The sequence below is a fragment of the Rhipicephalus microplus genome, chromosome 10, assembly GCF_043290135.1.
Source record: "Rhipicephalus microplus isolate Deutch F79 chromosome 10, USDA_Rmic, whole genome shotgun sequence".
Lineage (NCBI taxonomy): Eukaryota > Metazoa > Arthropoda > Arachnida > Ixodida > Ixodidae > Rhipicephalus > Rhipicephalus microplus.
Window position 1 is genome coordinate 63577890 of NC_134709.1, and position 27302 is coordinate 63605191.

At 48.3% G+C, this 27302-nt stretch overlaps 1 protein-coding gene and 1 long non-coding RNA gene across 3 annotated transcripts in view; one reads left to right on the forward strand and one right to left on the reverse strand.

Annotated features, from left to right (window-relative positions):
• The window catches only part of LOC142774754 (uncharacterized), a 128373-nt gene that overhangs the window by 68591 nt on the left and 32480 nt on the right, over positions 1-27302 (reverse strand). The window lies entirely within an intron of this gene.
• The window catches only part of LOC119181017 (uncharacterized), a 141263-nt gene continuing 118530 nt past the window's right edge, over positions 4570-27302 (forward strand). The window contains exon 1 of the long non-coding RNA XR_012886540.1: positions 4570-4584. This is a non-coding gene — a long non-coding RNA (uncharacterized LOC119181017). The remainder of the gene's footprint in view (positions 4585-27302) is intronic.

Consider the following 27302-nt stretch of genomic DNA (forward strand, 5'->3'; position numbering starts at 1 on the left):
TATATGGTATATTATGAATATATGATACAAACAGCTGCTAGTGAGCACCCGTCCTGTTCATGTGTTTTCTTTGTGCGGTCGTGGTTTCGTCGCGAAATTAAATATTCAATTCAGGCATTCCTGTCTATTTACAGCACATGTTTAATGTCTGTAGCACAATAATACATGATATTTTCGTATACATATTTGCATATTCAAGAGAACAGCAGCCGTGTCGATTGTGTCAATTGGATACAATTTCCTAATTTTGCACAAAACCATTATGAAATGCCCGACCAGCCTCAATTATTTCTCAGTATTTTTAATTTTATCAAGAGACATAAAATATATTATTCAACGTAAGTTCGAGCATCACCATCCAATTGATTGATGTGTGCAGTTTAATGTCCTAAAGCCACCATTTCATTATGAGACGCCTTAGGGGAGGGCTCCAGAAATTTCGGCCGCCTGGGGTTCTTGCGCACCCCAATCTAAGCAAATGGACCTACAGCATTTTTGACTGCATGGAAAATGCAGCTGAGTACCTTTGCAACTAAACCATCGAGGTGAGGTCATCATCATCCAATCTAATACAGATGCGCCAACCGTAATTATAACTTTTAATTGCCTATATTCTAACCTCACAGCAAAAGAAAAGAGTAGAATGGTTCAAAAGAAAGTTCTCCCCTCCTTTCTATGACGTCCTTAACGCTATTTAAGTCGCTTTTGCCAGAGTACGCTTTCACTCTGCGGAAAAGTGCTTTTTGATATAGAACTGGCTACTAATACTCGCTGTCACAGGACACAAAATATTTTTCCCCTATTTTACTCTGCTATGAAGATGCCATTCAATAACGAGTACTAGTATGAGTGCTGGCCGTCTTTCAGAGTGATTTATGAGGTTTTTGCAGCCTTAAGCGACGATAAAGAAAATCGTATGCCACTTTTTTTCTTTTCGCCACCCCCTTGAGCTCCTTCTTTACGAATATCTGGAATTTCTGGGTCGCCTGTCAAACAGTTTGACATGCTCGCCAAATGCTACTGCGAGTTTTACCCCCATATTTTAGAACGTCCCTTAACCAAATGCTTCACCTTCACTTGAGAAAATTGATTCCAGCGCAGTCTCTAGGCAGAGCAAATCACTCAATATTAGGGATAATCTGCAGCGATTCTCGAGAAAGGCAGCGTCATTTTTAGACAAGCGGTGGTGCTGTGCTCAGCTAGTATAAGTGAAGGCTGAGATTTGAGTCGAGGAGCGTTCATAAATAGAGAGGTTAGCGTTGTTTGCACTGTGGGACAGTTCAAGAGTGCTTTTCTTGAAATAGCTGCGCTCTCGTTTATTTTGAATGAATTAGCGGATGTCAAATAATTTCTGCATATAATTTTCCTTTTGTGTGATTCAGTCTAATTTGTTGTACTACTGTAAATTTGGAGCCCTACCGCGGTGGTCTAGGGGCTATCGTACTCGGCTGCTGACACCCAGGTCGTGGGATTGAATCATGGCTGCGGTGGCTGCACTTCCCATGGAGGCAGCAATGCTGTGGGCCCGTGTGCTCAGATTTGGGTGCACGTTAAAGAACCCCAGGTGGTCAAAATTTCCGGAGCCCTCCACTACAACGTTTCTCATAAACATATGGTGGTTCTGGGATGTTGAACCACACATATCAATCAATGCTGTAAATTCGGAATTTCAAGTTAAAAAATGCTGCGTTTGTTTTTCCTGAAACCTGCTCCGAATTTAAATTTTCTCCCTGGAAAAGCAAGATATGATGCTCCAAGATATTGCTCCAGATGATAGCTTGGCTGCTTCACCTCTGCTAGCTGTAAGTGGTTACTCTTTCACGCTGCTTTTGTGTGTCCATTTTATGTTCTTTGATGTTGCATTGTTTCAGGGGGACATATTATGTGATGCGCTCGATATTTTACATCTTTAAATCAATTATTCTTCAGGGTTAGTATCTAGTGACACTGTTAAGCTTTTGTAAGTGTGCCTATTGTTTTCACTCCTGTATTATTGTTGCTCCAGTATTCTGAATGTCTGAACACACAAGTGTTATTGTGAAATGAAAATGCCATTTCAAGGCTGTTTTGTCATTACATTCATTAAAATACCACAAGCCTTGCATAATATGCATAAGGCATGCCACAACACATTCAAACTGTGGCGTAATAATGTGGTAATTGTAGTGCATTGATATATTATTTCAGTATATTAGAGAAATAAGGCATGCTGCATTGCACTACTCTTCCAGCTGTTTGTATGCTTCACTGGACTGTGCTTTTGTGCTGCATTGAAGTGTGTTAAAATTAGTTTTACATTTTTAAGTGCAAATAAAGGCTCTTTTGTTCTACTTTGATATGCATGCATTGGTCGTTAGAGCTCCATGCCGTACCATTGACGTCCGATTTTCGGTCTTCTTTTGTAGCAAATGGCATTCTGCTTTGCACAATTGAAAAATGCTTTTGATTAAGGTGCAATTTGTCTCTGAAGCCTGTATGTGCTTTGTGCCTAATAAAATTAAGCTTGATTTCATTTCGCACTATGGCATGACTTTGTGAACATTCTGTTATGTGTGACAGCTCATTTTGAGTGATGCCTTCGCATTCAGCCAAGGTTACGTGTTATATGTGAGAGCCTTATATGCTGTGCTTCATATATGCACCATAAAAGCTGTGCTAGGGCCAGGATTACCACACTGTGGCAGGAGTCACTAAAATAGGACATCTGCACATGAAAGGTCTAGCTGAAGGGTAAGCTTTCACGTGCTTCTACAGGGGCCTACTGGAAATGGGTAACATTCGAATTATGGTATTTTTCGCATGGGTGTTGGGGCATTATTCAGCATGAACACCCCCACACCCTTTTTGCTGTTTGAGCTAATTACACCCCTACACTACTTTTGTTTTTACGGGTGTTAGGGTGTCATAGCAATATTACACCCTTACGCCCTTAAGATTACTTGGATGTACATTCGCTTTTACACCCTCACTCCCTTAAGGCCACTTGGGTGTACAGTTGCCTTTACACCCGAAAAAATGTTTGTGCCATAGGGTGTAAATCCGGAAATCCGCCCATGGTATAGGTGTAGTCGTGCTTGATACACCGATTTCGTGGATTGTAGGGGTAGACATTAAAACACCTATATGGGTGTAATTTGGTTTACAGTGCACACGCCCGCGCATGGCATCAAAAATGTGCATGGTGGTGCGATATGGCATTGATGTCGTGTCCTCGTCTTCCCGGAAGCTGTCTGATCTGTGAGAAAAAATAAACGTCTAAGCTTTCACGCGTGGGATGCAGGATGTGGCGTCAAGCATACGCACAAGTTTGTTGACTGTGACGTAGAAATTGTCTACGCAATTCGTACGGGCAGTGTACGACAACATACAATCACTGCATACGACGTTATACGACATTCCGGCCACTAAAATGTTCCACACCTAAACTCCCGTGTTCCAGAACCACTCGTGAATGCAGTATGTCTTGAAATGTACATCCTATGCTAAGCTTGAAGTATTTGCGCGAAATGGGAATACACAACTGCAGCGATTACTACGACGGCACTTTAGTGAACCCTTTAATAGCAGGTTAAGGTCGCCCAAGTGTAGCGGTGTCAACGTCTTCACAGCTGTGAACGAGCTCCTTCAGTTGAACGAGAGAAAAAAAAGGTTATCATAATAATGTCGCATTGCAGGTGCTGTTAATTTTTGAAGGAAACTAAACACAATATAAATATCTAGGAAGCTGTTGCCAAAATGGTGAACGTCTTTTTTCTCCGCACTTTGAAATGCCATTGAACGAATAAAAAATTTATTTGAATAATTTTCTTTTGTCCATTGTATGAAGCTACCATTGATAATGCAAACGTCATTTCTCTGCGCCCTTTGAAATGTCACTGAACGAATGAAGGGTTTCTTCATATCGCAGTTTTCTTTTATTCAAAAGTGGAGGAATAGAGGAAAGGATAAGGGAAAAGCAGTTAGGTTAGCTGAGGCTGAACCCACTTGGCTACCCCGCACTGAGGAAGAAAAATGAGATTAGGAACATGAAAGAAATGTCTCTTCTGTTTCTACTGACTCATTAACAGATCTGTGCTAGGAGTCACATGGGGTAGAATCAAAGTCTATGCTATCTGTGACGTCAGATATACCACATACGTAGACACAGCGTATGTAGTCACAGCTCCGTATAAATTGTGCACAGATTACCCATGTCGAATATCTTACTAAATTACTAATACGTATTGAGATGAGAACATAGCCATCTGCGAAATTATAGCACACGTGCTTTCAATAAACCGAAGGCATGAAATTTGTCCAATAGCCTCAAGCAGTCAGTGCGTCACAGCATAAAGGATAGAAGCGCTTGAAAAGAAGGCAAGTGTTTTAGTATAATGGCGACCAATGACCCATGACAGTGCTTTTTAAGAAGTTTTTTTTTTCATTTTCGACTTCTGAAAGCCGGCGATAAAATACATGCAGTTAGAAAACAATATGAAGCCTACACAGGCTACGCAGCTCACTGACAGCCAAAGGTGGATCATCGGCTTCTGCAGATACCGTTGTAAACGCCCTTGGGGCAAGTACTACTGGTAAACTTGCAAGGTAGCCACTTCAGCATAAATCGTCGTATCTTTTTTTGCAAAGAAGCTTCAAACATGCCGTTACTTCTAGAATGCGAAGAAGCGAGGTACCCGCTTAACATTCGTTAATTGTTTTGTGCACTTGGTTGATTCGGTGGCTGATGACGATGCAGAGTTATGGCTGAGCCCTTTGTAATGGGTTGGAATCTCTAAACCACTATCTCTTTATACCATTCTCGCTGTGTGGTTTATGGTAATTATTTTAATGCTAAGTTATATCAGTGAACGACTTTCTTGCCTGGCATGACACTTGTACAATTTCTTTTCACCAGTAAGCTTCAAGCAATGACGTGGCTTTGTGGTAAAGTACTGGCCTCCCACAAAGAGCACCTGGAATCTGATCCCACATGATTCTGGATTTTTTGTTTCATGTTGTGTGTTAGAGGTCACGGACGATGGCGGTGGTGGTGCAAAACTATGGCACTAAACTCGGATGTTGTTGCTATCTCGGAGCAGCTTTCGATTGAAAAAAAAGTTTGGCAAGCTGAAATCTTTGAAAAAGTAAAGCATTCTTTTTATCTGCGCCGCTTACTCCTCTCACCGGCTCGAAAGCAAACTGCAAGCTCGTGGCGCGTTACAGGGGGGCCAACGTCACAAGCGAAAGAAAAAAGAAAACAACGCGTTGGAGAGGAGGCGGTGAGGGAGAGAGCGGATGGCCTGACTTTTACGAAGTATAGGGGTTGTGAGAAACGAAGAGGACCCGGACTCGATCGTCTGGCTACATCGAAGGTTAAAGGAACAACTGAGTGAGCCAGCGCCCCTCGCTCGTGCTCCTGCCCGCCGATCGTTCTTCCTCCTTTATTTTCAACACACTCCCGCGGCCGCCGAAACTCGCGGCAATGTTCGGGTGCACAGCGGCAGAAGTTCAGGTGGACATTGGCGAGTGAGAAGCAGTAAAAGGGGAAACAAGCCTCAAGCGGCGCATTGCGAATTACCGAAACGCAGGTAGGCTTGAGTCCTTGCCGTGAGATGTTGTCACGGCCGCGAAGCAATTCAGTTACGCGAACCATCTTCCACGTTGTTGGCGGTGAGCCGTCGTGCTCCAGGACAACGTCGCCGCGACCTGAAGTCAAGGTGGTGCCTTCAGTGCCGCTTCGTGGGCCGAACGCAGAGGCAACAAGCGCTTCTTTCGCCAGCGTTCTCAGAGACGATCCGTCAGCGCTTGTCGATGTCACGCTTTAAGTGAATCTACCAGAATGTGTAACACTGTGATGAAGAAGGGATTTGTCAATGACGATGAAGCTGAGCGAGGCGGTAGTTTGTCTTGTGGGTGAAGTCGTCCAATCTCGCTATGGTGTCCAGAATACTTCGTGAACACGTTGTTATCCATGTTCGGGTCATAAGGGGGGTTTTTGATGTTCTTGCATCGCTTGCAGTATGAGGAGTCTGATTTTGGCTTGCTTTTGTAGATTCACGAGGTTTCCAGATATTTTGCGTGCTCCTTGGGAGTGATATTCGTCCTCGGTTCTTGGTTTTGCATCTGAAGCTTCTGTAGGTGCTGCGCGGTCATTTGCTATTTGACCATTTCGGATTTCAGGTATTCCTGATCGTGTGCCTGGCTTGCAGATGCTTCCGATATGAAAGAAGACTCCGAAATCGACGATGATTTTTCTTCCCCGCTCGATGAAAACAACGATGACACTGATGAATTCTGGTTCCTTCGCGTGATGACTTCACCAAGGATGGGAATCTCGGCCACTTTCGAGGGCAGCAGAGGTTCGTCCACGGGTGCTTCTGCTGGTAGCACATTGTCGGTGTCCAGTACGGCATCTTGAAAGACGGCGTGCAACGAGCTTACGTTTACGGGTGCGAGATTCTCAGCCTTGATGGCGTATTCGCTAGTATCATTGCAGGTGTCTTCCAACGACTTGGCGATCACAGGGTGTCCCACTTCACGAGAGTCCTTGTTTGCACCGGATCCCTGTATGATGCGCATGGCGTAGTGCTGGAGATGTGTGATGTGGCGCTTGTACGTGCAGCGCAGGTCTCTGGTGTCAGGCAACATCTCATCATATGTGGTAGCATCGTAGACGGCCATGAGGTGCACGTACACGGTTGAGCGTGGCTCTTAGCAGCACTGATGCTCGCACTCCAGGTCCTTGACCTGTTTTAACTTGAGGGGAAACTAACTAGAGACCCTACTGCCAAGATCGGGCTTGAGGAGCGTGTAGGGAGAGTCGCTGTCGCTGTACTCCACGTACTGTTGCTTCTAGGGCATGTCCTGAAGGCACATGCTGCCACGTGACTGATTGTACATACGTTTGCCTTCTTCGTCTGGTACGAGAGACTGTCCTGGTGAGCTGCAGCTCAGAGTGCAGGAAACCGTATCCTTGTGATCAATGCGCATGGTGAACCCGGGTTTCCCCTTGGACATCAAGATATCAATGGCAAACCTTGTGGACGAGTCTTTTCACCGAAGCGCCGTGAATCACTGGGAAAGCGGCAGGTCTTTTGGCATGCGCTCAAAACTCGTTAGAGTTGTGGTTGACGTTGATGTCGGCAGGCCACTGGAAGGTGAAGTCGTCGCTTGCTTCGACGTCGATGCGGGAGGCGTTTTGAGGCAGGTTGAAAGCGAATTTGTGGCCTGCGGTGGCGTCGAGGCGAAAGTAGTCATGAGGCTGGTCGCAAGCCAAGTAGCGGCTTGCTGCGATGTCAGTGCGAGAGCGGCCGCGAAGCCGGTCAAAAGCGAAGTCGCGGCCTGCGGCGAAGTTGAGGTGAGAGTAGTCGTGAGGCCGGTAACAAGCAAACTCGCGGCCTGCTGTGATGTCAGTACGAGAGGGGCCGTTAAGCCGGTCGAAAACGAAGTTGCGGCCCGAGAACGGGTGCTGGTGGACCCTGGTGCGTGATCTTGGGCCGAGATGTAGTTGGTACTCTGCGAGTGGCTTGTTACGTTCTTAATGTCACACAACGAAGCTAAACGTTGTCCCGTGCATCGGTTGCATAGCAGGGTTCTGGCGGTGCGGCAATCATTGGCTGAAAGGTTGCGTTTGGCGCAGCGAAAGCATAGCTTTTCTGCATGAAGCTTCTTCCACATCTCTTCCAGAGGAAGACGTTCGGAGCAATCCTGAACAGTGTGTTCGGGAGAGGTGCACAGGACGCAGGGTTGCAAGCATGGGGATCGAAGTTCTGCTGCTAAAGACTTAGAGCAAGGCAAGGGCGGCTGTGGTGTTCACAAGCTTGAGACGTTGGATGGGATAGCATAAATACCTGCGGTGTATTTGTTTGCAGTCATCATCATGCCCTAATGGTGAACGATTAGGGCTAAATGAAAAGAGACGGGAGACGATGGCGGAAGAAAGTGGAGGAGGCCATGAGTCCGGAGCGAATGGTGGAAGGACGTGAGAGCGAGACGTAAAATGAAAACAAACACATCAATGAAAGTGCATTGTTTACGTGGTACAGGTCCTGTACAAACGCAGGGAGCACGGTCTACGATTACGGCAGTCCAACGATCCCAAAAGAGTCTCAAATGCTGGCGGTTCTCACAGGCGTTCTGGTTGTTCGATGGGGCTCCTCCCATCACCTGGAACGGAGCACCAGGCACGGCCTGACCGTCTGACCCGCCTTCAACGATTACCTGTCGCGCACAGGCAGGGGGGACAACCCCGCCGCACTTGGCCGAAGGACCTGTGCGTCAACGAGACAGATCGTCTCCAGCCAGGTCTCTGGTATGGGTGACAAGTGTAAAATGCCGTGTTACCGTGTCATGCCAGGTATCTGGGCGCTGGTGGTGGTGACGACCATGGTGAGCAGCGCCCGGTTTTGGCGGCTCAAGGGAACGGCCGCGCAATCCCCCCCCCCCTAAGGGCATCGCGAGGCCGCAGAAGGTCCTTGATGTGAGCGGTAAGATCGCAATCCTCGTAGTAGTGGTGAAGTGAGGGCCAGTGCTTGCTGCAAGGGCAGGGGCAGAGCGGTTCCCTCATTAGTCCGAAACAGAGAAAAAGAAGTTGAAGTTGACCATGTCCCGTGAGTAAAATAATTAGGTGACGATTGGGTGGAAAAAACGCTGGCAGGCTCGTGACCTCTGGAACTTATCGGACGCCATCGCTGCTAAGAAGTCAGCGAGCTCATTGCCGAATATTCCCCTGTGTCCCGGGACATAGAATACTCGAAGGGTTCGGGCCAACGAGATCTGAGTGATTAGCTCGCGTATGTGCACGATACGTGAATCTAGGCAATGCGGGCTTGCGAGTGCCTGCAAAATGGACAGACAGTCGGTGTAAATGTGACCGGGTTAACAAGACTTGCATGACTTCAGCTACTGAAGGGCCTCGGTGAGTGCCCCTACCTCTTTGCAGTAGGCACTCGAGGCGTCCAGCACCCGGAAACGGCTGGCCGCAACGATAGAGGTTGCTATCCCGAACGCTATGTACGCAGCTCCGACAGTATGGTGCGTGTACGCGCCGTCCGAGTAAACGTGGATGCCCGGACGCCTTGCCATTTCCCTGGCCTCGGAAACCGAAAGGCGAGACACGTTCTGCACGCAGGGGGTCTCATCCGGATGAAAGTATCATTTGTTCAGTGGCAGAGCCACCTTCCGGGGGGTTCATTGTCTGCCCTTCCCACGTGGTGGCACGCCGTAGCTGTAAGAGGGCGAACTCTTCATTAAGGAAACGCAGTTCGATCTCGATCAGGGGAGCATGCAGGAGGACCTGCAATGCCACCTTTTGAGTCGTGCGATAAGCGCCTGTCAATGACAACAAGGCCGAACGTTGGACGGATACAAGGCGGCTTTTCAGACAGCAATCGGGTCGGTCAGGCCACCAAATGGCTGAGGCGTACGCTATAGCCGGCAGCATGACTTGTCTGTATAGCTATCAAATTGCGTCTGGCCGGAGGGTGCCTGCCATATTTTTAAAGGCAACCACTTTCACTGCTAGGTGATTCACATTGTTGTGCAGATGGTCGGCGTGCGCGAAGAAGGAGAGGTGGCGATCGAAAACGACGCCCAGGGCCCGCAGCTTGTCCACATATTTTAGACTGTTCTGGGAGCCGTCTGCTCTAATAGAGAGACGAACGCGCTCTATCCCGCCCACCCCGCAGGAGAACAGCACACAGGACGCCTTTTCCTGGCTTAGCTTTACTTTCGACGTACCCAATCAGTGCTCCATTCACTCAGCATCTCAGAGCCCTTGTCTCCAAGGGCCTGGTGTGTAGAACCCGGGATGATAACGAATGTGTCATCGGCATACGCCTGTACCACCACTCCTTCGGGCATGGGGTGTGACAAGAGGCCGTAGATGATGTTCCACAGGAGTGGCGAAAGAGGCGAGCCTTGTGGACAACCCAGCTAAGGATGTGCATCTATCTGCCCGGCGTGCGACTTGAACACGACGGCACGGTCCGTCAGGAAAGAGCGGAGGTGATGAAAAAGCTGCGACGGCAACCAACGATCGCAGAAGAACTGAAGCACTAGCAGGTGCCAGACGGTGTCTAATGCTCCCTGAAAGTCTGTCGACATCAACACCACAGAAGTCCGCTAGGCCTTGAGTCAAAGGAGGCATTCGTGAAACTGGTGTTGTGCCAGTACCGCGCTCCTACCGTGCATAAAGCCGTACTGGCGAGGATGGATGTGTCCACCTTGATGCAAGAAAACGTACAGCCTGCCATTCAAAAGGCGCTCAAGAACCTTGCCCAAGATAGAATTTACGCAGATCGGGCGATACGATGTCGTGAGCTCAGATAATCGACCGGGCTTCCGAATGAAAATTATGCGCCCCCGGTGCCACGGCGATGTGAAGTGGCCGAGGCTAAGTGAAGCGTTGAACAGCCACAGGAGAAATGCTGCCCGAGTCTGAACCAAACATTCCACCATAGGCGACGTTATGTCATCTGGACCGGGGGTCGACTTGTCGCGCATTTGACAAACAACCGCCTCGAGCTCGGCCTGAGAGAAGGGAACGTCCTGTTCCCGTGTTCTTTACCGGACATGGGCCTGCCGGAGGATGGCCTCGTGCTCGGGGTGATCGGACGCGGGGTCATTCACCGTGACATGAGCCGTCAATAACAAGGCCGCCACTTCTAAATGTGTCGACTTGTGGGTCCCATCCGATCGCAGAAGAGATGAAAGAACCAGATCAGCGCACCTTCTCCCGAACGCTTACACTACACTACACCACATCCCTAACTAATTCACTACACTAATTCACTACATGAATTCACTACATCACCGGGTGGGTTTTGGCCCCAAAAAGAATTGTGAGAAATGAAGCGTAAGAAATGAAGAAGGGGACCTGGACCCAATCGTCTGGCTACATCGAAGGTCAACTAAGGAATGCATCGCCCCTGACTCGTGCTTTTGCCCGCCGCCCCTTTTTCCTTCTTTATTTGCAACAGGGGCTTTGAAGCAAGCTTCGCACTAGTGGTGCCAAGCCCGGAAAAAGTGCGGAGTTGTGGGAACTTTGCTATTTTTCAACACAAAAGTGTTTCATGCCAGGGTCCACCACGGCTCCGCTGACGTACTTCTGTATCGGATATGACGCCGTAAAGTAAATCCCTATAGATCTTTAAAAAAAACGAGAAAAAACGTCTTTAGCGGAGCGTCGAACTATGCACCAACCTTTTAATCCGCAGCGAGTGGCGCTAACCGTTACAGCACGGAGTGCGTGTTGTCAAAGGTGCTAACGACAAGCCATTTGTATATGCCATGTAACATTGGCAGTCCTCGGAGCTCAGCAACTTCAGTGCTTTTTCGTCGTAAGTAGTTAGATGGTGCGAGAAGTGCGCGTTGGATAGCGTTGGCAGAACTCGCTTAAAAGGTCGTCGTCCCACGCCACTCCACGCGTTGCTACGCGTGCAGGCCTCCACATCAAGTGGTAAAAGTGTGAATAGATGCTATTTGGCGTGTAAACTCTCTATCGTGAGCGCTTATCTCAAAATTCAGGCGGTTTGTACCCTGGTGTTTCCTCCAAGTTTGGTTGAAGTTACAGTGGTTACAGAAAGCACGAAGCTCATTTGCTCGCTGCCACGGCCGCGTTTACGAAAGGAGCAGGTTGCTCACACACGAAGAAGTAAAGATTGTGACATTTGTGCGCGCTCGTCTTCTGTATACTCGCGCGTTCGTTTTGTGTACCTTTCTTTCTGTTTGAGCAGTGTGCTTTAAGTGCCAAGCTGTGATAGTTGGTTGTCCGTGTTCATCCTGTGTATGCTCATTTCATGCGTGTATTCCGCTTGAGGTGCGCCCGGCAAGTTTCGAACTGCTTGCCCTTTTTCGCCCGACATTGCCATTTATTTCTGTAGCACTCATTCCTTCGCCCTTGTGGTAAAAGAATGCACAATAAACGCTCAACTACCTCTGTGATGACACGTTTCACTTTCGTGTTATACCGATTCCTAAAAAGAGGATTAAGCGATGTTTTTTTCCTCTTCTTCAGCTAATAATTTTCTATTGCTCTCTGTTTTATGGGCGAAGCTCCTTCAGCCGTGGTGCATGCGTCCTCGATGTATGTAGTAGTAGCAGAAGTAGGTAGCCACCTCTCGTTTAGTCTGTGGAATGTCCGCTGGATGGCGGTTCTTGCATATGATGCATATATGATGAAAAGATGCGTGATGGCAGTACTTGGAATGCTCACTGGATGGACAGACAGACAGACAGACAGACAGACAGACAGACAGACAGACAGATGGACGGACCATTCACGGTTTACCAATCAAACCCTCCGAATCTTCGCCCCACTCATAACCATTTACGTCATGGATATGCTGCGATATTTTGTGCTTTGTCTTTGCTTTTTTATATTTCTTTTTCTTTGTCACTGTTTTTGGTTTTCTATCTCTCTCTTTCTCTCTCTCATTCTCTCGATCTAATTCTTCCTCGCTTTTTCTTTAAGCCTCTTTCTGTTTTTATGTCTGATTGTGCTACTTTTATTATTCTGTGGCTTTTTCCTTGTCTTTATGCATATCTGTGTGTATTCCCGTGTTTCTTTCATTTTTTGTTATTGATTGCTCTCTTTCTTCTTGGCTTTTTCTTCACTTTTTCCTCTCTCTCTTCCTGTGCTCATTCTCTCATCTGCCAGAGTTATTGCATCCTACCCCGTACAAGTCAGTGCTTGCATTTTGTTCTTGGAGTGTCCGCTAGATGGCGGTACTTGTATATGATGAAAATATACGATACAAAAACTCACAGCATATCCATGGAGTGAATGATGATAAGGGAGGGAGAAGCGCCCATACGTTCGTAGACGTGTTTGTTTTTCTATGCGTGCGGGCGCACGAACGAACAGACGGACGGACTCACGGACGGACGGACGGATAGATGGAGGCACGTACGAACAGGCAGACAGGCAGACGCGCACACGGACAGACACAGAGAAGCACGGACGAATGGATGCACGAACAGAAGCACAGACGAATGAAAGCACGGACGGACAGAGAGACGCACGGACAGACAGATGGAAGCATGGACGGACGGATGAATGGACGCTTCGCCCCACTTTTTCTCAGTCACTTCATGAATATAGTGTAATTTTTTTGCTTCTTTCGTGATTCAGCAGCGCGCTGCAAATTTTGAGCTGCATGTTGTTCTTCAGAAGACATTCGAATTTGTTGCCATGGTCACCAACTGGTGAACATGCATCAAAACCTTGAATTACTAGCAATGGTACTGTTCGATAAGTAACAAACTGTAATATTCTTCCTATAACCGGCACAAGGTGCAGTTTACGAGTGTTATATTACCGTGCCAGATATTAAAACTACAAAAAAGTATACAGGCGTCTGATTGGAATACACAGTGAATTTAAATGAGAAAGCGCGTAGAGGTTCCTACAGAACTCTTCGCGCTAACATATTGTCGAAGATCACCTTCTCTAAAGTAATCTGAACTTTTCAAGGATCGACATTTTGTATTTCATAGCCTCATTTCCGGGGATGTCTGTGTGCACCCTCAAATACCTAACATAAACAATACAGAAGTCTGGCTGTGGTAATGAATATTTTACGTGGTAACGTTCTATTAAACTAATCCAAAGAAAATTTCTTGGAAATCGCTGTACAATACAACCTATAGATGACTTCATAATCTAGATATGTGGGGTTTAATGTCCCAGAACCAACATATGATTATGAGAGACACCGTAGTGGAGGGCTCCGGAAATTTCGACCACCTGGGGTTCTTTAACGTGCACCCAAATCTGAGCACACGGGCCTACAACATTTCCGCCTCCATCGGAAATGCAGCCGCCGCAGCTGGGATACGAGCCCGCGACCTGCAGGTCAGCAGCCGAATAACTTCACTAGACCACCGCGGTGGGGCCACTTCATAATCTAAAATTGTGGGTTCTTTAGGCTTCGCCTTCAAGACTTGAACGCGATAGCGACGTTCATTTCGTAGGGCTTTCTTCAACTACTTAGTGCACACTTTTTATTGAACGATGTTACTCGAGAAATTAAAACTGTGGATTCGTACAATGTAATCGATAAAGTTGAAAGTGGCTAGTGTAAGTGCAGCTTTCGTATATGACTGCATTTTGTGTATTGGGTAGCATGCTTTAAACCACGAGCAATTATGCTCGTGAAATGTTTTCCAGCTTGCATTGCACATACTAACAGGTCTTAAAAAATACGTGCAGTAAGATGTGTGCTTTTTGTAATGCGTAGCCATCTCCAAACCACGAATTCATTATGATTGTCACTTTTTGTGAAGCTCTATGGCAGTGTGCGCTTGTACAACGCACTATCACTAAAGTATTACATTTTGTATTGTGAAGCCTGAATACAGGACGTGTGTGTTTGTAAAACGAGTTGTTTTCACTGCATTTCTAAGCAGAGGAAGCTCTTCACATTGAATTTTCAAGCAGGCGCGTGACTACGTAAAGGAACAAATGCTTGCCACGTAAGTGGCTTTGGTTAAATGCTCACTCGATCGTGAAAAACTTATTTATTTTAGTTGCATCTTCCTCGACTTTTTAGTCAGGCAGTAAATTAGGATTTTTCGCTTTCAACGCCAACACCGACACCGATACCAATGGTGACACCAGCATTTTTCCGAAAGGAGATTGCTAAGGCTATCGCCTTAATATTTGTCACTCTAAAACACTAAGTATAAGCCCCGCTATGATGAAGCACCATGCGGAACTAGAATAATTGAACTTTTTAAAAATATATTAGGTATTACGGCCATATTATAGTGGCAGTTGTTGCATAGTAACTTCGAACCTTCAAGAGCCCCGCCGTGCTGGGCTAGACCAGCTGGTCATGGGATCAAATCCCGGCTGCGGCGGCTGCAATTCCGGTGGAGGCGAAAACGTTAGGCCCGTGTGCTCAGATTTGGGTGCACGTAAAAGAACTCCAGGTGGTCGAAAATTCCGGAGCCCTCCACTACGGCGTCTCTCATAGTCATATCGTGGTTTTGGGACGTTAAACCCCACATATCAATCAATCAATCAATCAATCATTCAATCGAACCTTCAAGAGAAAGAATGGCTCCCCAAATATGCGTGTAAAATTTCCTCTTGGATTTCTTTTTACGCACTTCTGCCCGCTTACCCTCATCGCAAGTACCCGCAGTGGATCGAAGCCACACCATCAAGATTAAACCAGTCGGAAATTGCAAATGCAGGTTCAAGTCGCGTGTCTTTCAAATTGCAATTCTAAACAGACACCGCAAGGGGAAATCGAGAAACGTCCTCTTATCTATGAACACTCTCGGTCATTTTCTCGCGTGCTTTCAAGAAGGAAGACTGGGGCTACTTCAATGCACGTATGTGGTGTCTGATGGAGTAGACAATGTTGTGGTTACGGAACTCGAAGATCATGTTCTGGCCATCAAACAATGGCGTCATTCTGACTCTCACACATGGCTTAGCTATCGTACAAAGGACGTGTATCCTGTCTTCGAGGACCTGCCAGAAGACTACGTCCTGATCAGCACTGGGGCGAAGATGGCGCCTTCTGATAAGAGCGTCGAACAGATCACCGTATGTGACGAGGCAGAGAAGAACGATCGATTTATCACTCTTCTTGAGGACATCCTGAACGAGAGACGTCACATGGTCATCGACTTAGCGGAAACGAAGTAGATGGTGGCCGATGTTGTGTCTTTGTTTTTACTTCGAGAGTGGCCCGTCGTCGTCACGGAAACAAGAAGAACAATGACATGAACCGTGCCCTTATGACTTCCCGGGGTAAAGAAGCTCACGTTCTTGTGTCCACCGACGTGTGCTCACGAAAGTTAGGTGGAGCCGGAAATATACGCTACGTGATCAACTATGACTACACCAGTAGTACGGAGAATTACAAGAGGCGCCTGGAACATGCTTCGCACTCTGACGGTGTCGTCGTGGCATACTCGTTTTTGAAGCGTCAGGATAAGGGACAGGCCCACGATTTCATGTCCATACTTCGTGAGGCTGGAGAAGTCGTACCCCCCGAATTGAGACAGATGGTCGAACTAACCACACCAAATCACAGAAATTGCGTTGGTCGCACTGGGGGGCCACATTGTGTGTAATACAGGCAGCTGCTCCTAGACGCGTGTTTTAAGGTCAGATAAATTGTTGTGGTGGCCACACCTGCATGACATGATTTTTTTTGTTTTGTATGCAATAGTCATAGTCACGTATATTAGCCCACAAGGAAACGATCTGTTTCTTCTAATAAAGATTGACTTATAAAGATCGGTTGGTGCTCTTTATTGTGGTTCCTATATATATTTTATTTGGGTTTATATAATGGCTCTTCGAGGTGCGATGGACTACTGGCAATATTGAAGAACACAGAATGTCATTAGATACACTGACAAATGAGTGATTTATTTACAGAACTTCATCTGATGTGGGGTGAGTTCTTGTGCTTCACCTTCGCTTTTTGCCATGCTGTTTCCCGATTCAAAGCGCTGCAGCTACAACAAGTTCCTTTATTACATTTTCCATTGACGAAATGATAAACGATATAAGGAATGTTAACGAATTCCATTTATTCGTACATCTGTCGATGGACGGACGTACACATTGACATGCGCATGGGCAGATGGATGGATAGGTGTACGATGGACGGACAGATGAATGGTGCAGATGATGGCACGAATGATCATGTGTTGTGCTGTCATATACTCGAATGAGGTACACACAAATTGTGTTTGTTACACAGTTCTGTTTGCGTTATGCAGTTGTTAAGTTTCGGTTTCAGTTTTGCGGGCAGAAAACAATGAGGCTCAACTCTTAGAAACCTCACCACCAAAAAAAAAAAACGTGGGTTTTCATCTAGTGATAAGCATTTGTGGATGCGTGCAAGAAGTACACAGCTAGCAACCACGTTCTTTCCAATCAATCAGGCTCCAATCATGAGAATTCATGACCTTGTTGTTCAAGCAAGGCTGATCGCCGGGCACGTATGCGCTATGTTGATTGATTGATTGATTGGTGGGGTTTAACGTCCCAAAACCACTACATGATTATGAGAGACGCCGTAGTGGAGGGCTCCGGAAATTGTGACCACCGGGGGTTCTTTAACGTGCACCCAAATCTGAGTACATGGGCCTACAACATTTCCGCCTCCATGGGAAATGCAGCCGCCACAGCCGGGATTTGATCCCGTGACCTGCGGGTCAGCAGCCGAGTACCTTAGCCACTAGACCACCGTGGCGGGGCATGCGCTATGTTGTCAAAACCGCCCAGGCTTCAGCGAGTCACGTCGGCTATCTCGGCCAGGGTGGCACACCGTTAGGTGTATTCGAGAAGGAATAAACACTGGTCGTGCGTGAGCTCTATAGATCGAAAATGACGACACCCGGGACAAGACGTGCTGTCCCGTTATAAAGTCCAGATAAGTATCCATTCCGTATTCCACTTCAGACACGTACCACCTAGACGCTACGTTGTGATGGCGTTCGAGATCACTATAGAGGTGTCCTCACACCGAACGTTTGCTGACTTCCAAACCATCCACAACTATGGCGAAATTCTACACACCGAAAAGTATGTTGTCATCGAGTTTGAACTCGAAGTGAACGCCGAAGTAGCTATAACGAACCCATCGAATAGACATCAAGGCCTTGAAAATAAGGTTCTGGTAGGCGCCGATGAAGTCTTCCGAGATTATATCAACGTAAGGTTAGTGTCAGGACAGCGCCTTACGTTGTAATTCTTGGTGTGTAGCCTTTGCGTGAAGAAACACTATGAAGAAGCCCATATTGAAGGCAGTGCCACCTCAAGCATCTCGACTCACCGCTAGACTCTCGAAGTGACTGGTGCTTCAAACGACGCCTAAAAGTACGTATGTTCAGCTAGCTCCGAGGTCGAAACCTTGTGCCATGAGTCACGTATTAGAAGCTCACTCTGGCGTTTGCGGCATCGCATCCCAATGGAGATTAGAATAGGGCAACTTCGAAGCCGCATTATTTGTAGACTTATATGTTAAGAAAGACCAAACTAACGTTACATTGTTCGTGAGTTCCATGGTGGCATGGCAAACTTTCTTCAACCGTAGTTGAGACGTAATCTTTGTGGGAGTGCAATGTTGGGAATGCAGTGCGCGCAAGATGGCAAAAAAAGGCATAACATTCTCAAAATCACCTAACCGGGCCGAGAACTTGGTCGAAGAACTATGTTTGTTGAAACACCATGACGCTAGTCTCTACTGTAGCAAGCTGCCTGATGAAGTCATTTGTTTTCGATTATTTTAGAAGTTCTGGGTGTTATTCGATAGGATAATAAGCAATGCACATATTCCTAAGCAGACTTGAGCTGACATTTGAAGCAGTTTTTTCACAGTGGCTCAGAATTAATGGCAGCCGTTGTTCCTGATTCTCACACTTATATGACAGGGCGTCCGGTCGAAAATGCAGTGGTGACATCTGTAATGATGACACCTGTTTCCAGAGATTCTAAACGACAGTATGCATGACCACATTTGAGAAACGATTGATTGTCGCTTGTTCTTTCGGATCACTACGCGCCTCGGTATCAAACACCTAAAACAGATGCTTGTTCTGCCTTGTAGTCAAGAGAATGCGGATAAAATAGTGCATTTTTTTGCCTAGCTTGCAATAGAGCGCACTGCTAAAGCGATAGTGAAGCTTATGGGAAGCTTCGTACTACTTGAGCAGAGCCCGAAGGAACTGCGCAGCTAGATGTACGGCCTCTTTTCTTTCTATATTGTTTCCTCTTTCTTTCCTGATCTCTATTCTCTCACTTCTCTGTTTTGTGCCTTTTTCCTTTTAATTCCAATTTCTATTCTTCTAAGCTCTACTTCTTTCTCCCTGTTTTCCTTTCGCTTTTTCTTTCTCTTTCTTCATATTTCTAGCTTTCTTTGTTTTTCCATACTTTGTATGGCTCTCTTTCTTGCTTGCATCTTCTCTTTTTATCAATCTTTCTCTGCTTGTATATTTCTTATACTTTGATTGTATCTCATCTTTCTTTATCCTTTTGCATTTTTCTCTCTATATTTTCTCTTTCTCATCCTTTAAATGATGCACTTCATTCTGTCTCCAGCTCCTCTTTCTCCTGACCCTCACTTCGCTATCCCACCGCCTTACTGTATGATATTACGCAATGTATGAGGGATTAAAACGCTCACCTTCGTGTTGCGAGCACACGGATTTGAAGCCCGCCACGTGGAAAGGGAATTTTTTTGCTAGCATGTTTTCTCTCTTTCGATCAATTGCTTTGATCAATTTCAGATTTTTTGTTGGTAAGAATACAAGAATGTGACATGTCTTTAGTATACAAAAGGAGGTTCCAAAGTCAAAGACTGTATTGGGACCTCCTGTTAAGGGCAAATTGAGTTAAAACAATGTTAGAGGCAACATAAGCAATAATCAAAATTATAAACTAAGCGTAATTGCAACAGAACATTGAAATATATATATATATATATATATATATATATATATATATATATATATATATATATATATATATATATATATATATTGCTACATGCATGTATACTGATATTCTAGGGGGCGACGCGCGTGTGTGCCTGACGAGGAAGACGAAGGGTTGTCTCCGCTCGATCGCTGGTGAACCGGGCACGCCATTACCGCTGGTTTGGAATATATCTAATCCCCAGCCTCGTCGTTACGGCGTCTCTTCTTTTCCGTAACATATTTGGTGGAGGTGGAACGTTCCCCGTCTTCACCACGAAGCTTCGCAGTGGCCGCACCATTCAGTCTCCGGCCATGGCTACCAATGACAACAGCCTGGCAGCGTCTCCATCTGTAGCTCCAGCCACTACATACCTGACGATGCCCACCCCCCGTGATCCAGGTAAATTCTCCGCACAACCTGGGCTCGACGTCGACTACTGGCTCCGTATGTACGAGCGTGTTAGCCACACACACCGATGGGACCCTACCGTGATGCTTGCCAACGTAATATTTTACTTGGACGGCACCCCACGGGTCTGGTTCGACGCCCATGAGACCGAGCTCACCAGCTGGGATACCTTCAAGGAGCGACTACGCGACATCTTTGGGGACCCGTCCGGTCGCCAAATGGAAGCGCGAAAAGAACTCGCCACTCGTGTGCAGTCGTCAACAGAGTCGTATGTCTCGTACATACAGGATGTCCTCGCGTTGTGCCGAAAAGTCGACGAGCAAATGACAGAGAGTGACAAGGTGGGCCACATACTTAAGGGCATCGCGGACGACGCCTTCAATTTGCTGGTCTACAATAACGTCACGACCGTAGATACGACTATCAAGGAATGCCGTCGCTTCGAAATGGCCAAAAGCCGCCGTGTTCTGCCTCAGTTTACGCGGCTACCAAATACGGCTGTTACATCCACTTGCACCGATCTCGGTGCCGCACCACCCATGCAGGACAGCGTGACACGAATAGTTCGACGGGAGCTTGAGGCGTCAAGTCCGGCACCATTTCCTCCACATCCGCTCGATCATGGCGCCGCAGAAACGCCTCCGCCGGTCTCCGTTATTCAAGCCGTCGTGAGGCAGGAAATTGCAAAGCTTGGTTTTCCTGTGGCCTGCTCTGTGTCCCGACCCGTCTCCAGACCAATGACAACAAATGCACCACATTTTATTCCGTGATCCCGCAATCCGGCGGAATGGAGAACTGCAGACGACAAGCCGATCTGCTTCCGCTGCCACCGAGTTGGCCATATCTCCCGCTACTGCCGCAGCACTTGGACGCCCTCAAACTGGAGTCAATTTTCCTCTAATCGACCATACGAGGACTCCCGTCGGTATTCGCCTAGTCGTGTGTACCTTTCTTCCGACATCCCCAACAGCCGCTCCACTGCTCGTTCGCCGCCACCTCAACGTCGCCGTTCCCCATCGCCCCAACCACGCCGCTATCCGTCGCCGGTCAACTGTGGATCCTCTCGGACGGAAAACTAGATCATGCAGCTCCGGGAGGTAGTGCTGCATCGCTCGCGAATGATCCAAATCCTCCATTGACGCTCCCCACTGATACGAACTTGATTGAGGTGTATGTGGACGGTATTTTCTTGACGGCATTAGTTGATACCGGAGCTCAAGTGTCTATAATGAGTGCTCATCTGTGTCGCCTGCTCAAAAAAGTCCTCACGCCTGCAGCAACTGAAGCCCTCCGTGTCGCTGATGGTGGAACTGTGGCCATCACTGGAATGTGTGCCGCTCGTGTTAGTATTGCCGGCCGCCATGTTCCCGTTTTATTTACGGTGCTTGAAAATTGCCCCCACGACCTAATCTTCGGCATGGACTTCCTATCGACGCATTCTGCCCTCATCGATTGTGCCGCCGGTACTCTCTGCCTAGAACTTCCTCTTCTCCCGTATTCTGACCCTGAACTCCCGAACAGCTTGTGCACCACTGACTTCTTCCGGATACCGCCTAAAGCTCTCACATTCATCGAATCGGCAACACCCTCTCCCGTGCTTGACGGTGATTATATCGTGACGCCGATTACTGATGTTCTCCTGGCGCGTGACATTACTGTTCCACACTCTGTCGTAAGCATGGCCTCTAACCGAACATATTTACCTGTTATCAATTTTGGTTTCATAAAACAAGTGCTACCCCAAGGAATTTCGGTCGCCACACTAAGGCCCCTAATTGACGACCACGTCACCTGTTTTACGGCAGACGTATGTCCCGAGCACCCACATCACTCGCAAGATGTCACGTGCCTCGATGCGACCTTACGCTCCATGATCGCCCCGGACCTCAAACCTGAGAAGTCAACCGCGCTATGCCGGCTTCTGGCTTCATACCGCGACATATTCGACGTCGACCACCGTCCACTCGGCCAGACTTCACTCGTCAGGCACCGCATTAACACAGGTGATTCTCATCCCATTCATCGGCGACCATACCGGGTGTCTGCCACTGAGCGTAAAATAATTCAACAAGAAGTCACCAAGATGTTAGCCAAAGGAATTATTGAACCCTCTTTGAGCCCATGGGCGTCCCCCGTTGTGCTCGTTAAAAAGAAAGATGGCACGTGGCGCTTCTGCGTGGATTACCGTCATCTGAATAGAATCACGAAAAAGGACGTTTACCCTTTACCCCGCATCGATGACGCTCTCGATTGTCTCCACGGCGCCCGATACTTTTCTACAATAGACCTACGTTCCGGCTACTGGCAGATTGCTGTCGACGAAAAAGACCAAGAGAAGACTGCATTTGTAACTCCAGACGGCCTATATCAGTTCAAGGTTATGCCATTTGGGCTATGCAACGCCCCAGCCACGTTTCAGCGCATGATGGACTCTCTGCTACAAGGGATCAAATGGTCAACATGTCTTTGTTATCTTGACGATGTCGTTGTATATTCCCCAACATTTGAGACCCACCTTCAGCGTTTGTCAGCTATTCTCGACATATTCCGCACTGCAGGCCTCCAATTTAACTCGTCGATGTGCCGCTTCGGACGCCGGCAAATTACAGTGTTGGGCCACCTTGTCGACGCCTCTGGTGTGCAGCCGGACCCCGAGAAAATTCGTGCAGTCACCAGTTTTCCTCTACCCCAGTCAGCCAAAGACGTCCGGAGTTTTGTAGGACTTTGCTCCTATTTTAGAAGGTTTGTGAAAGATTTCGCAACCATCGCTCGACCCCTCACAGAGCTTCTAAAGAAAGACGTCACATTTACGTGGGGTACCGACCAAGCTGCTGCTTTTTCTCACCTAATCACGCTACTGACGACTCCACCCATATTGGCTCACTTTGACCCATTCGCTCCGACGGAAGTTCAAACCGATGCTAGTGGTCACGGAATCGGAGCCGTGTTAGCCCAGCGCCAACGGGGACACGACCGAGTTGTCGCCTACGCTAGCCGCCTCCTCACAGCTGCTCTGAGCGCAACTATTCTATTACGGAGCGTGAATGTCTTGCTCTTGTTTGGGCAGTCTCAAAGTTCCGCCCATATTTATATGGCACTAATTTCACTGTGATAACTGACCATCATGCGCTATGTTGGCTTACGTCACTGAAGGATCCTACTGGCCGGCTCGGGCGCTGGGCTCTGCGACTCCAAGAGTATACATTTACGGTGACGTACAAGTCCGGACGCCTACATCAGGACGCAGACTGCCTGTCGCGCTACCCGGTCGCTGAGTCGAGCACTATGCATGACACCGACACCGAGCCTTGCGTCTTTTCCTTTTCGCAAGTGACATGCATCGGCGACGAGCAGCGCTATGATGCGTCCTTGCGTGCTATCATTGAGAGCCTCGAATTACCATCTTCCAGTCAGTCCTATCGCTCGTTCGTGCTCCACGATGGTGTATTATACCGCCAAAGTTTTGAGCCGGATGGACCGGCTCTACTGCTTGTCATTCCGAAACACCTTCGCTCGGAAGTTCTACATGAACTTTATGACCTTCCGACTGCTGGTCCCCTTGGTGTGTCACGCACTTACGACCGAATACGCCGACGCTTCTACTGGCCAGGGCTTGCACGCTCAGTCATAAGGTACGTTGCGGCTTGTGAGAAATGTCAGCGCCGCAAAACGCCATCGACACTTCCCGCCGGACGCCTTCAACCACTCGATATTCCGTCAGAACCGTTCCTCCGCGTTGGCTTGGACCTACTTGGCCCTTTTCTCTTGTCTTCCTCGGGTAACAAGTGGATAGCCGTGGCCACCGACTACGCCACGCGTTATGCCATCACACGAGCTCTCCCAACAAGCTGCGCCACAGATGTCGCCGACTTCCTCCTCAAGGACGTGATTTTGCAACACGGAGCCCCACGGCAGCTGCTTACAGACCGTGGCCGCACCTTTTTGTCGAAGGTCATAGCCGACAACTTGCAGTCCTGTAAAACGAGACACAAGCTGACTACGTCATACCACCCGTAAACCAATGGACTCACGGAGCGCCTAAATCGAACTCTTACAGACATGCTCGCTAAGTATGTTTCTACCAACCACACTGACTGGGATCTCGCGTTGCCGTACGTCACATTTGCCTACAATTCTTCGCGCCATGACACTGCCGGTTACTCTCCATTTTTTCTGCTGTTTGGCCGAGAACCAACATTGCCTCTAGACACCGTCATACCGTCTCCTGGAGTACCCACCAGTGAATATGCTATGGACGCTATCACTCGGGCCGCTCACGCACGCGAAATCACCCGTACTCGCCTTCTGACCTCTCAAGAGAAGCAACGGCGCTTGTATGACCAACGACACCGCGACGTACACTTTCCACCCGGTTCTTTGGTACTGCTCTGGTCTCCGACCCGTCAAGTTGGCTTGTCAGAAAAACTGCTTACTCGCTACACAGGCCCATACCGTGTCCTCCGTGTGGTTACGCCTGTAACGTATGAAATTGGCCCTGCCACCCCATTGCCTTCATGTGCCCAACAGGCTACCGATATTGTACATGTTGCGCGCTTGAAGCCCTACAACTCTCCTAGTGACGTTGACATCTAAATGCGCCGAGACGGCGCTTGCGCCGCCGGGGGTTATGCTACATGCATGTATACTGATATTCTAGGGGGCGACGCGCGTGTGTGCCTGACGAGGAAGACGAAGGGTTGTCTCCGCTCGATCGCTGGTGAACCGGGCACGCCATTACCGCTGGTTTGGAATATATCTAATCCCCAGCCTCGTCGTTACGGCGTCTCTTCTTTTCCGTAACAATATATATATATTGTAAGCACATTCCAAGCATTTGATCGTTCTCACTTGCACATACCCATCATCATCGTTCTCACTTGCACATACCCATCATCATCGTTCTCTCTCTTGGTGTGGTTCTGAGCCGAGCCAGACATCGCAGAATAAACGCTTCTGCTCGCCCTGCCTGCTCGCCGTACCTAGTCTGCCTGCGTCTTTCAGAGTGGTGGAGGTGCTGGGGTAAGATCCCGACGTCCTCCTACGTTCATTTCCCACCTGGAGCTCCGATCTGGTCGCCGATTGCACCCAGCCACCCACACAGGTATGCAGACATCGGACCTAACGCCTAGCCCTAACGCTACAGCCCCTACGCCGGCGGCTGCCCGCTCTTCATCTACTGTCACCAGCCCTCAGCGCGAACCGCCCGTGTTCGCGGGTCTTCGCGGTGACGACGTCGAGGAATGGCTTGACCTTTACAACCGTGTGGGTTCAGCCAATCGATGGACCGAAGCAGAGAAACTGAGCTACCTTCCTTTCTATTTGACCAGCGTAGCCAAAACCTGGTATTTTAATCACGAAACTGACTTCGTTGATTGGTCGACCTTTGCCAACAAACTGCGACAAATATTCGGATGCTCATCGGGTCGTTCCGAAGCCGCGAAACAGAAGCTGGCTGTGCGTCTACAACTGGCACATGAGTCGTACACTTCGTATATCGAGGATGTTTTGGCCCTCTGTCGCCGTGCGAATAAAGACATGACGGAAGATGAGCGCGTTCGCCACATCCTTAAAGGAATCGGCCCAATCGCATTCAACGCCTTGGCTGTTGGCAATCCCGCTACGGTTAACGACGTCATTTCGACATGCCAACGCCTTGACCAGTTGCAGTCCCTTCGGCTTCAACAAGACAGTGATCCACGCCTGATGCCTCCCTCTGAATTAAAAACCCTTATCCGCACAATTATCCGGGAAGAACTTCGAGACCTTGAACAGCAGCGGTCCACTGTCGCCTCCGCTCCGTCTCCACCATTCGACCTGCGGAATCTTGTTAAGCAGGAGTTAGCGGCAATGGCGACACCGACATCCCCGGTCGCTCCGCCAGCACGCCCGATGCCCACATACGCCGATGTGACGCCCAGGTCGACACCGGCAGCACCGGTTGTTCAAACGGTAATGCCCACATATGCGGAGATCGCTGCGATTCCGCCTGCTCCCGGGGCATCTAGCTCTACGGATACTGCTAGTAGCCATTTGGCTGCTATGCGAGGTGGAATGACTGCTGCACCCTTGTATCCTCAGTGGCGTCAATCCCGTCCTGTTTGCTTTTACTGCGGTATACGAGGCCACATTTCTCGTTACTGCCGTCGCCGCCAGCAAGAGGAACGACGAGGCTATGCTGAGTTCGAACGAGACCGGTTCCGAAGACCAGATCTTTATGCTCCAGACACCTACCCGTCCGCGCAGTACCGGTCTCCGTCTCCTCCAGTGTCCCCTCGTCAACATCAGGAATACCGCTCCTCCAGACGACGCTCTCCATCGCCCTATCGCCGCTCCGCATCGCCACTTCGTCCAATCATCTCCCGTCCTGTTGACCAATCTTCGGAAAACTAAGGATTGCAGTTTTTGGAGGGAAAACTGCGTCCCGTCGACCAACAAAAATACCTCCTGTTCGCCCAGCTAATATGTTGTCAGTGACTATTGAAGGTATTCCTGTGCAAGCTCTCGTTGACACCGGTGCAACCACTTCTGTTTTGCGTAGTGACTTGTGCTCGCGCCTCCGTAAAGTCAGAACGCCCTATGTGGGACCTGTGTTGCGTGGGGCAAATAACGTGCTGATTCAACCTGACGGACAGTGTACGGCTCGTGTTTCTATTGATGGTATACGTCACCACATCGAGATGATTGTGTTGCCCACGTGCATTCATGAACTTATCCTTGGTTGGGACTTTCTGCATTCTGCTTCCGCTGTTATATCCTTTAAAGAGAACGTCATTCACATAACGGATACAACGGATGCGCCCATTCCAGTTTCATCACCCTCGATCTCCAACTTGGTCATTGTTGAAGACTGCGTCCTGCACCCTGGTCACGAACACGTGATAGCTGTCGCATCTACCCAAGTAACCGACGGTGATGCACTTGTGGCTCCTTCGTTTCGCTGCACCTCCCGTGGAATTCTCGTCGCCTCTTGCCTCCTCCGGTTTTCCTCTGGCTGCGCTTTTCTGCCCGTTTCTAACACAACTGCAGAATCTGTGCTGCTGCCCAAGGGAATGACAGTGGCAAAGATTGACTTCTCTCCATTGACCTCCATCGCGACACTCTGCCCGTCTTCGTCACCAGTACCAGCTCCAGGTTCACGTTCTTTCCCTTTTCGACCTGTCATTGGTTCAGACCTCACACCAAAACAGTCTGAAGCACTATTGGCCCTTTTGGCTAAGCACAAAGCCTGCTTTGATAGCTGTACCACAACACTGAGTCAGACTTCCGCGGCTGTACATCGCATTGAAACCGACGGTTCTCGTGTGATACGCCGTCGCCCATATCGGGTTTCGCAATCAGAGAGAGAAATAATTGAAAAAGAAGTGAACGAGATGCTATCGCGAAATATAATACGACCTTCTTCGAGTTCCTGGGCATCTCCAGTCGTTTTAGTTAAAAAGAAGGATGGCTCTGTTCGTTTTTGCAT